Below are 10151 nucleotides of genomic sequence, written 5' to 3'. Positions count from 1 at the left end.
AAACCAAAATTTTTGTTTTTAGCTGTTAAGAAATGTTGTTCAAGTTGGTATTTCAGAAAATGAGAGCATATTGGCTCGTATATGTTTGTTTATTTTTTTTGTCACAAGTATATATATATATATATGTCTACTCCATGCTTTTTTAATTAGAAAACTAATTGTATTATAGAAAACAATATGGATTTCTATATTTCTATTTTTTTTTAAAAAATATCTGATTATGAAGTATCAAGGTAAAAAGAAAAATAAAATATCACAGTTCGTTCTATTATATTTTCTACAGTTGGAATATTCAGTTTATTGGGAGATGAAAACCGGTGATCAACAGAAAGATTGACGGTTGAGATGATTGTCCAATAAACTATCTTGACGACAAAGACTTATCTACAACTTCATATAGGTTAAAGGAATTTGTATATTTAGTTCTAGTCATAATACATTCAAACTGAAATCTTAACAACAAAAGATACTGAATATAAAATATTATAAAAGTTTGAAAAAGTTTTGGATTCTGACTGCCAAAAAAAAAGAGGAGTGTGTGAGAGCAATGAACCCGACCGTCCTCTGCCGACCATCTTCCTTAGACGCACACATTGTGATGCTACATCATATACCTAAATGTTATTGTTATAAGTTCTAACTATTATTCTTCCCCTCTAATATTTATTATACTATTTATTTATGTGTGACTCGGGATAATTAACCAGCATCTTACGCGGAGAAAAATAAGTAATAAGTACATTCAATATTGGATTAACCATATATATATAATCTATTATAATTGCCAAAATGTTTAATGACTATAGGCTGTTTTATATAAAAATATTTTTCATCTATAAAACGATGGTTATATTCATTTACAATACTGCCTTTATGAAAATAGATATTTTCTTTTTTTATATGAATATATAACTGAGTTTTGATTCAAATAAATAAAATATGTGATAATTTCTGCTTAGTTATAATCAAATTTGAGAGGATTGGTAATTTTACGGAATAGTAATATTTATATTCAGCTTTTAAGAAGCAAAAATTAATTTTGGAAATAGAAATATGTTTGAGTTATGCTAAAAAGGATTAAAATAATTAATAGGAATGAATTTAAAGAAATCATTATGTCATTTTCAGAAGGGAAATTACCTAAAATATTACTTAAAAGTAGGTTTATTACTAGACTAACACGTTGAGATTTTCGACTTACTCAAATAACACATAAAAGTTTGCAAATTACTTCTAAACCAGAGTTGTGTGTTTTATTACGGTTTATGCCATTTATAATTAAAAAGTTAATTGAAAATCATCAAATTTTGATTAACTTGGATGCAGCCGTAGCCTCAAAAAGATTCAGATCTTCGTGAAAACCCTAACGGGAAGACCATTACGCTAGAGGTCGAGTCATCTGACACCATCGACTATGTGAAAGCGAAGATACAAGACAAGGAAGGGATCTCACCGGACCAGCAGCCTTTGATTTTCGCCGGGAAGCAGCTCGAGGACGGCCGCAGTTCTTATCAAATAAAATAAAAAAGTTTCGATAAACTTGATTTGTGCAGTTGGTCTCGTCTGCTCTTCAAAGATGCCGTTTATCAGATACAGATCCTCCGATTACGTCTATTTCGAGTAATTTTGTCACTCTCTTTTATTACCCATAGTTTTGTTTTCCGATTCTGGGTTTGCTCTCGATTGATGCTAAATTGGTCACGTTATCTATCAATTTGATGCTTCTGTACAGTCGCAGATACGGCATCGACGAAGCGGCTGCTACTCCTCTGCAGGCAGTGAATAGGGGTCACTCTGACAGCGAAGTTAACACAACACGGAAACTCTTTTCCTTTCTCTCTAATTTTAGTGTTTAGGTATCCTTTTTTATTTTATTTTAATAATTTTAGTTATATTCAACCTTCCTTTTGCTTTTTCTGATCTCTCAAATTCCAAACCTTCGGAATCCAAACACATTTTTTGAACCTCGCCACTCTCTCGTCTAGATCGTTCTTCCTTCTTTTAGCCGTAGGAAGAATTTCGATGAGAGAGGCAGTGACAAAGATCCATCCATAGATGATAGATTAGTTAGTGTTTTGTTTCCCTTTACAATTGTCTCTATAGGGTTTTGGATGATTTAGATTTTAGACCTCTATAATGGGGAATTGCTTTGGATCNGGTTTGCTCTCGATTGATGCTAAATTGGTCACGTTATCTATCAATTTGATGCTTCTGTACAGTCGCAGATACGGGATCGACGAAGCGGCTGCTACTCCTCTGCAGGCAGTGAATAGGGGTGACTCTGACAGCGAAGTTAACACAACACGGAAACTCTTTTCCTTTCTCTCTAATTTTAGTGTTTAGGTATCTTTTTTATTTTATTTTAACAATTTTAGTTATATTCAACCTTCCTTTTGCTTTTTCTGATCTCTCAAATTCCAAACCTTCGGAATCCAAACACATTTTTTGAACCTCGCCACTCTCTCGTCTAGATCGTTCTTCCTTCTTTTAGCCGTAGGAAGAATGTCGATGACAGAGGCAGTGACAAAGATCCATCCATAGATGATAGATTAGTTAGTGTTTTGTTTCCCTTTACAATTGTCTCTATAGGGTTTTGGATGATTTAGATTTTAGACCTCTATAATGGGGAATTGCTTTGGATCTTCCCCCAAGAATGAAGATGTTAATGTTGACGACTCCTCAGTGAACTCCAAACCCTTTTCACGTAAGCCCCTTCTCATTACTCAATTTATCTTTTTCTGAAGATCTCTAAGAAAGAAGAAAAATACAAACTTTGTTTTTTTTTTTTTGTTGTTGCAGGTTTATGCTTTGATAGAGAGAGGAAGTTGAAGTAATTTAGGTAACAAGAAGAGAACAAAAGTTTTAATTTTTTTGGTTTGTTATGGTGGGGGTGATGGCAAACAATGGAAGAATCCGGTCAGCTTCTCCGGTGATTAATGGGTCAAAAGATCTGACTCCGAACAGCGCTCCAGCGAGCACAACGGGATCTGAATATGGTCCTGTTGAGTTCACAAGAGATTACATTGAAACTCTTCTTAATGAACGAATCAAGTACAAGAGCAAATTCAACTACAAGGTTTCTACTTTTTCCCCCACCCTCAATTTTATTTTTTTACCTGAATTTAAACTTTCTTGTGTAATGTAAGTTGTGATGTGTGGATGAAAAACAAAAAGTGTCTATACTGTAATTTGATTGTTGAGTAAGTTTTATCAAGTAGGGTTTCTATTAGCAGAGAGAGAGTTTTAGTTGGTGAAGTTTTGAATTTGAGGTAGCTTTTTTTTTTTACTGGCTTTTCTCGTTGGAACCGTTGGTTTTCTTATAGAAGATTTGATTGTGTTTATAAGACAATTTGTGGGACCTTTAGTATTAGGCAATAGCATTAAAGACATTGTTTATGTGTTCTGATTGATCCTTATGGTATAGAATCTGAAGATTTTAATTTCTGTTAGCTTACTGGCTTTGTTCGTTGGATCTTTTTTTTTTTTTCTAAGAAGAAGATTCGATTGTGTTATAAGACAATTGGTGGGACCAAAATAGTTTTGTCAGTTTGATAAAAGCATTAAAGACTTTGTTTATGTGTTTGGCTTTGGTCTCCCTTTTGGTTTCAGCAAGTTAAGCTTGAATTTGAATGTTCTTCTTGGTGGTTTTTGGGTTTTGCAGGAGAGATGTGAGAACATGATGGTTTCAAGAACTCGAGTTGGGTTATGCTTTTGAGCAAGAGAAGTTGAAGAATGCATTGGAATTGAATGAGAAGCATTGTGCTGACATGGGTGTGTTTCCATAATTAAAGTTTAGCTGTTACTTTTTTTTGTTTCAAATTTTTTTGTGATTTTTGAACTTTATATTTGTGCAATTTTGATGACAGAGGTTAGTTTGAGAAACAAAGAAGAGGAGCTGAATATGATAATTGAAGAGCTGAGGAAAAACTTTGAATCTGTTCAAGTGCAACTTGCCAGGGAACAAACGGAGAAGTTGGTAAGAGGCGGCTAATTCTAGTTTAAATTACTTGTGTCTAATTCATATTTGTGGGGTTTAATTCAGTATGTTCTGTTTTAGGCTGTGAATGATTCTCTTGGAAAAGAGAAAGAAACAAGACTTGCTGTTGAAAAGGCACAAGCTGGTCTTGTAGAAGAGCTAGACAAAGCACAAGGAGATCTTCAAACGGCTAACAAGAGGGTGAGAAAACTTAAAAAGGATTTGAAATGATCAGAATGTTTTGTCACTTAACTTTAGACTAATGTTGACTGTTTGTTTTGTTATGTTCAGATACAATCGGTAAATGACATGTACAAACTGTTGCAAGAGTATAACTCAAGCCTGCAGCTGTATAACAGCAAGTTACAAGGTGATTTTGATGAAGCTCATGAAACTATAAAACGCGGTGAGAAAGAAAGGACTGCCATTGTCGAAAATATTGGCAACTTGAAGGGCCAGTTTTCAGCATTGCAGGATCAGCTTGCTGCTTCTAAGGTATATGATGATGTTCTGTTATATCCGATCAATGGTAGTAAATGTTTTGTAGTTCTGGTCAAAATGTGATTGAGTGTCTTGTTTTTTTTGGTAGGCTTCTCAAGAAGATATCATGAAGCAGAAAGGTGAGTTGGAAAACGAAATTGCGAGTCTCAAGGTCGAGCTTCAGCAGGCCAAGGAAGACCGTGATCGCCATTTAGTGGAAGTACAAACCTTACAAACTGAGGCAACCAAGTACAATGACTTCAAAGACACCATAACTGAACTTGAGGTCTCATATCCGTTTACAATTTCTTTCTATATATTCTCTGCCAATTGTTTTTTCTTAAGATGATGTAAATTGTTTTTGGTCCAGACTACATGTTCATCCCAGAGTACTCAGATACAAGAGTTACAGGATCGACTAGTGTATTCTGAGAGGCGACTGCAGGTTTTTATCACATTCTCGAGCAAAACACATATAACATATGAATCTATTAGATTTCACAACCTCTTATGTTTTTAATAACATTTTTGGATTGTTTATGGTTTAGGTGTCTGATCTAACTACTTTTGAGAAAATAAATGAGTTTGAAGACCAGAAGCAAAGCATTATCGATCTGAAAAGTCGAGTAGAAGAAGCAGAACTTAAACTCGTTGAAGGGGAAAAACTACGGAAGAAGTTGCACAATACCATTCTTGTATAATTCACTTAACTAAACCTCTGTCACATTTTTTTCGTCCCCTATGTGTGTAAAGCTTGACTGATCCTGGTTTATTTCTCATGTTGCAGGAATTGAAAGGCAATATACGTGTGTTCTGTAGAGTTAGACCTTTATTGCCTGGTGAGAATAATGGTGAGGAGGGAAAAACTATTTCTTACCCGACATCTCTAGAAGCACTTGGTCGCGGTATTGACTTGTTGCAAAATGGTATGAAACCAGAAACTTCTGAGATAGTGTGGTTCTTGCTAAAATGACACATTGATTGGAAGAACAATTGATGTCTTTTTTTTTGTTATGGACAGCGCAAAAGCATTCTTTTGGTTTACGAGTATATGCTTAATGGTAGTCTTGAAAATCATTTGTTTGAAAGTAAGTAAGAATTAAGATCCAACATTTATGTTTATGTTACTTGGCATTGTTCATGACCTGATGAATCTTGTTTATTCTAGGGGGTTCTAATGTGCTTTCTTGGTCACTGCGTATGAAAGAGGCGATTGGTGCTGCTAGAGGGCTTTGTTTTTTGCACGAAGCTAAGGATCAAGTCATTTACAGAGACTTCAAAGCAGCAAATATCCTTCTTGATTCAGGATTCAACCCAAAACTCTCAGACTTTGGATTGGCGAAAGAAGGTCCAAAAGACAACCGTTCACATGTGACAACCCAAGTCATCGGTACAGAAGGTTACGCAGCTCCAGAATATCTAGCAACAGGTTTCTCTTTGTTTGATGGTTCATTTGTTCCAATTTCAACTAACAAAACATGAAATTTCTAAAACACATTGATTGGTCTCTGCTTTTGGTCTCTGTCAGGTCATCTAACAACGAAATGTGACGTCTACAGCTTTGGTGTAGTCTTGCTAGAGATTCTATCTGGACGTAGAGCAATAGACAAAACTAAAGCTCGAGAAGAAGAATATTTAGTGGAATGGGCGACACCTTACTTGCGAGACAAGCGAAAAGTGTTTAGGATAATGGACACGAAGCTTGTGGGTCAATACCCTTAGAAAGCAGCGTTTATGATGTCTTTCTTGGCTTTACAATGTATTGGAGAGGTTAAAGTTAGACCATCGATGCCTGAGGTCTTGTCTCTTCTTGAGAAAGTTACAATTCCAAGACATCGAAAGAGTAGAAGCAGAGGTTTTGCTACTAACTCTTCTTCCAAACGGTTTCTCAGACACCCTAATTAAGGACTCAAAATCTCTTTGGCTTTTGGATCGTTTCTTTTGTGGAAATGGAATATAAAAACCTTTTTTGTTATGTCATAGATAATATAGAAGAATTAAAAAAGCTTGGCCATGATCTATAATTAAGTTTTTAACGATACCTCATTCAGTTAGTGGCTATTAATTATACACAGTCATCATGATCATTGTTATGTGTAATGTACGTATATAAGAACATGTACATAGTCTACACATATGTGGATTGTATATGTACTAGTAACTATTTGCATGGAGAGACGAAAAGAGAAGTCTAATCCAAACCAAAACGCCCCTATCAAATTAACCACCACTAACTAACATTAATCATATCTCTCGTAAATCCAAATTTAACAGAGCTATCAATTCGCCGTCAATACCCCACTTCTCCTAATAGTTTCATCATCACTAATTCCACTTTTATTCTCTTTCCATAATAGTTTCATCATCACTAATTCCCTGTCGCTATCACTTGAGTGTAGTCAGTTTCGCAAGTTTAGGTCCCTCATGATTGCTTAAGGTATTTTGTAATATCTACTTAGAAACTATAAGGAGTAGAAGATGGAGCCTTTGCAGAAAATAAAAGAGTTGCAACAGAGGGAGATTTGTTTGGTTGTAACTAATAGAATTTTAGGGTGAATGTGAGATTTTATGTACAACTAGATCACTTAGGTGCAACTGAGAAAATTTCAGTATAACTTGAACTACTTGGTGCAACTGTACTAGAGCTATTAAAATAAGTTTCAATATGGATCATGTGAAAACGAATAAAAAATAGATTTTTGGCGGCGGGATATTCATTTAAAATCATCACAGTGTGGTAAAATGAACCAAAGACAACAGGATATTAGTAAAAAAATATTTGGTATACACATAATTATACATAGTTGTCCAGTTGTACTCTCATATTCATAGTTGAACTTTTGCATTTTTTCGTATTTCCAGTTGGACTAAAATATAAATTATTAATTAGCAGTTGACCACAAGATTTATCAGTATTAATTAGCATATACAAGGTTTTCATAACACAATGTTCATAAAAGGTTGGGTTTCACCTCTTTTGCTTCATTTGAGGTGATCACTTACTAAGTCTTCCTTATACTTTAAAGAGTGTTTTATGTGAAAACGATAGTATATATTAGAAAGTGATAAATTCTTGTATTGTTGATTAAACATGGTTATTTAATAGTTCAATATGTAAAGAAATTCTTATAAACCTCAATTATCATTTTCATATTTTAAATATAAATGTAAATCTAAATATATATTTAGTTGTAGTACCTAGTTGAACTGAGTATTATATATTTATGTTATCTAAATATTACCCTCTATAGTTAAAATGTAATTTTGTGTGGTTATTATTCATTACCTCTCGGAAATATAATAAATAAATAAACAATTACGAATTACATAGGTTGTTATAGTAACATCTCTTACTTTTTCTAGTAACATCTCTTACTTGTTCCATTTCCGGTGAACAACAACGACAATATTAGCTAGGGTTGCAGAAGAAGATATGTTGAAGATAACTACAAAATTACAATAATATCGTTCATTAAAACGGATTTATGGACACTAAGCAAAAGAACGTTATGTACGTACACTAATCTCAAGAACGTTATGTACGTATGCGTTCATATGTACGTACACGTTTATATGTACGTACACGTTCGATTTTAGGTTTAATGAACCCGAAATTACCAGAATATCCTCGTCTTCTACCTCTAACATACGACTGAAAACCCTAATTTTCCCTGCCTCACTTGATTTTTTCACGACTTATGTCTATTTTTTTGGTTTCACTTGTGGGGTTTTTACTCAACTATTATAGATTTTCATCTCAACATCTGATTTCTAAATTAAAAACCTATAAAAAGTGAGTTATATAGATTTCCGAAACGATATCTTGCTCTTCCATGGATGAACCCAGAGGAAAGATTTCCGAAACTGAGTAGGAAAAAGACGTTTGCTCCGGCCGATAAACAGAACACGATTGATGAATCTGCTACAAACTTTATTACATGAACACCATTAATCGGAAGAACAGCAAACGTGTTTAGATCTATCCCCAATAAGTCTATCACAACACTAGACTGTCTTTGCCAGCTCAAACAAATTCGTATTATTCTGGTAAGACTTTACAGCTGTCAAAAATGCCTACTAAATCTACCACAGACTAGAAGTCTACCAATACACTACGAAAACTATTGAGAAAAACAAACAAAGTATACCAAAAATATCTGTAAAGGATGAGGTCTGTCGCATAAATCTGTCGCAACAGGCCATTAGTCTACCATAAATATCTTTTGGGTCATATTGACTGTTGAAGGTGTACGTCAGATATTTTTGGTACACTTAGTTTTTGATACACATATACGTCCACCGATAAGTGTACCAACACTACAACTAAGTGTACCATCTACGTTGACCGATAAGTGTACCAAGACTACAATTAAGTGTACCAAAAATATCTGACGTACACCTTTAATCAGCCACCTATATAAATGTACCATCAAAGAATCGGTAGACTTTCTCCCAGTTCCCAATATTTTTTTTTTCCACTAATGGCATTAGCCGTAATTACGTTTTTTCTCAACACTAGTTTCAAGGGTAGTATGGGTACAAAGTTTATTCTAGTAATTACCAACAATTGTGTGTTACTTTTGTAAAAAGGAAGCTTTTATGTAATATTCTAGTAACTCACCCTTTTAAGAATGGTCCTCAATTAATATTTTTAATATTTGTAGTTTTTATATGATTATTTAAGGAATATATAGTGTCTTATACAATGTATTCATAATTTTATCATTTAAAATAAAAAAAAAGAAATTTAAAAATATAATCATTTACATATCATATTTGACAACAAGAGAATAAGTTATAACGGTTCATAAAATATGATTGTAAGGTTAGAAGAGAAGACACGAATGTAGATTGCATTTATTCATTTTTCAAAAATTGAAAAATATTTTACGAAAAATTACGACAAAAACACAGATAAAAAGTTATATTGAAATCTTTTAGTTTAATAAATGTTTGGTTGAAAAAAAAAAAGTTATTTTGAAAATATGCGAACGAAAGGTTACCACGAATAAAAGCGAACGAAATATCATGACTGCAATGTTATCTCATGGCAGTTAATCTTAAAAATTTGTTTAATTTGATGTGTGTAGCATTGATAATAATTTTTTTAATCATATGTGAAGGTAAGATTATTTTTTAAAGAATATTTTTCAATAAAGATATAAAAAATGTCAAAAATTTGTATGTTTTTTAAAAATTTTATTAGATAGTTTAAGAATCTCAATAGTTTAATAAATAAATTTAATTAAAGAACTTTTATAATAAATATTAGGGTGAGTTACTAGAATATTGCATAAAAGCTTCCTTATTACAAAAGTAACATACAATTGTTTCTAATTACTAGACTAACACATTGTACCTATACTACCCCTGAAACTAGTGTTAGGAAAAAACGTAATTACGGCTAATGCCATTAGGAAAAAAAAAAAACATTGGAAGTTGGGACGAAGTCTACCGATCCTTTGATGGTAGATTTATACACGTGGACTGATTAAAGGTGTACGTCAGATATTTTTGGTACACTTAGTTGTAGTCTTGGTACACTTATCGGTCACTGTAGATGGTACACTTAGTTGTAGTGTTGGTACACTTATCGGTGGACGTACATGAAATCGATTCGTTAGATTAAGTTGGTAGAGGAATTTCCCTTTGATGATAGACTTTTGTTTTAAGCGCGTGTAGCGGCAAACGTAAC

At 33.4% G+C, this 10151-nt stretch overlaps 1 long non-coding RNA gene and 1 pseudogene across 1 annotated transcript; both read left to right on the top strand.

The window, feature by feature from the left end:
* On the top strand, positions 1322-2150 carry LOC104747591. The gene is made up of 3 exons (XR_761185.2): positions 1322-1620; positions 1733-1856; positions 2104-2150. It is a non-coding gene; the product is annotated as an uncharacterized LOC104747591 (long non-coding RNA).
* On the top strand, positions 2351-6383 carry LOC104747592 (annotated as a pseudogene).

The sequence above is a fragment of the Camelina sativa genome, chromosome 15 (assembly GCF_000633955.1).
Source record: "Camelina sativa cultivar DH55 chromosome 15, Cs, whole genome shotgun sequence".
Taxonomy (NCBI): Eukaryota; Viridiplantae; Streptophyta; class Magnoliopsida; order Brassicales; family Brassicaceae; genus Camelina; species Camelina sativa.
Note: the sequence above shows the minus strand (reverse complement) of the source record. Positions and strands in the feature narration are given on the sequence as shown.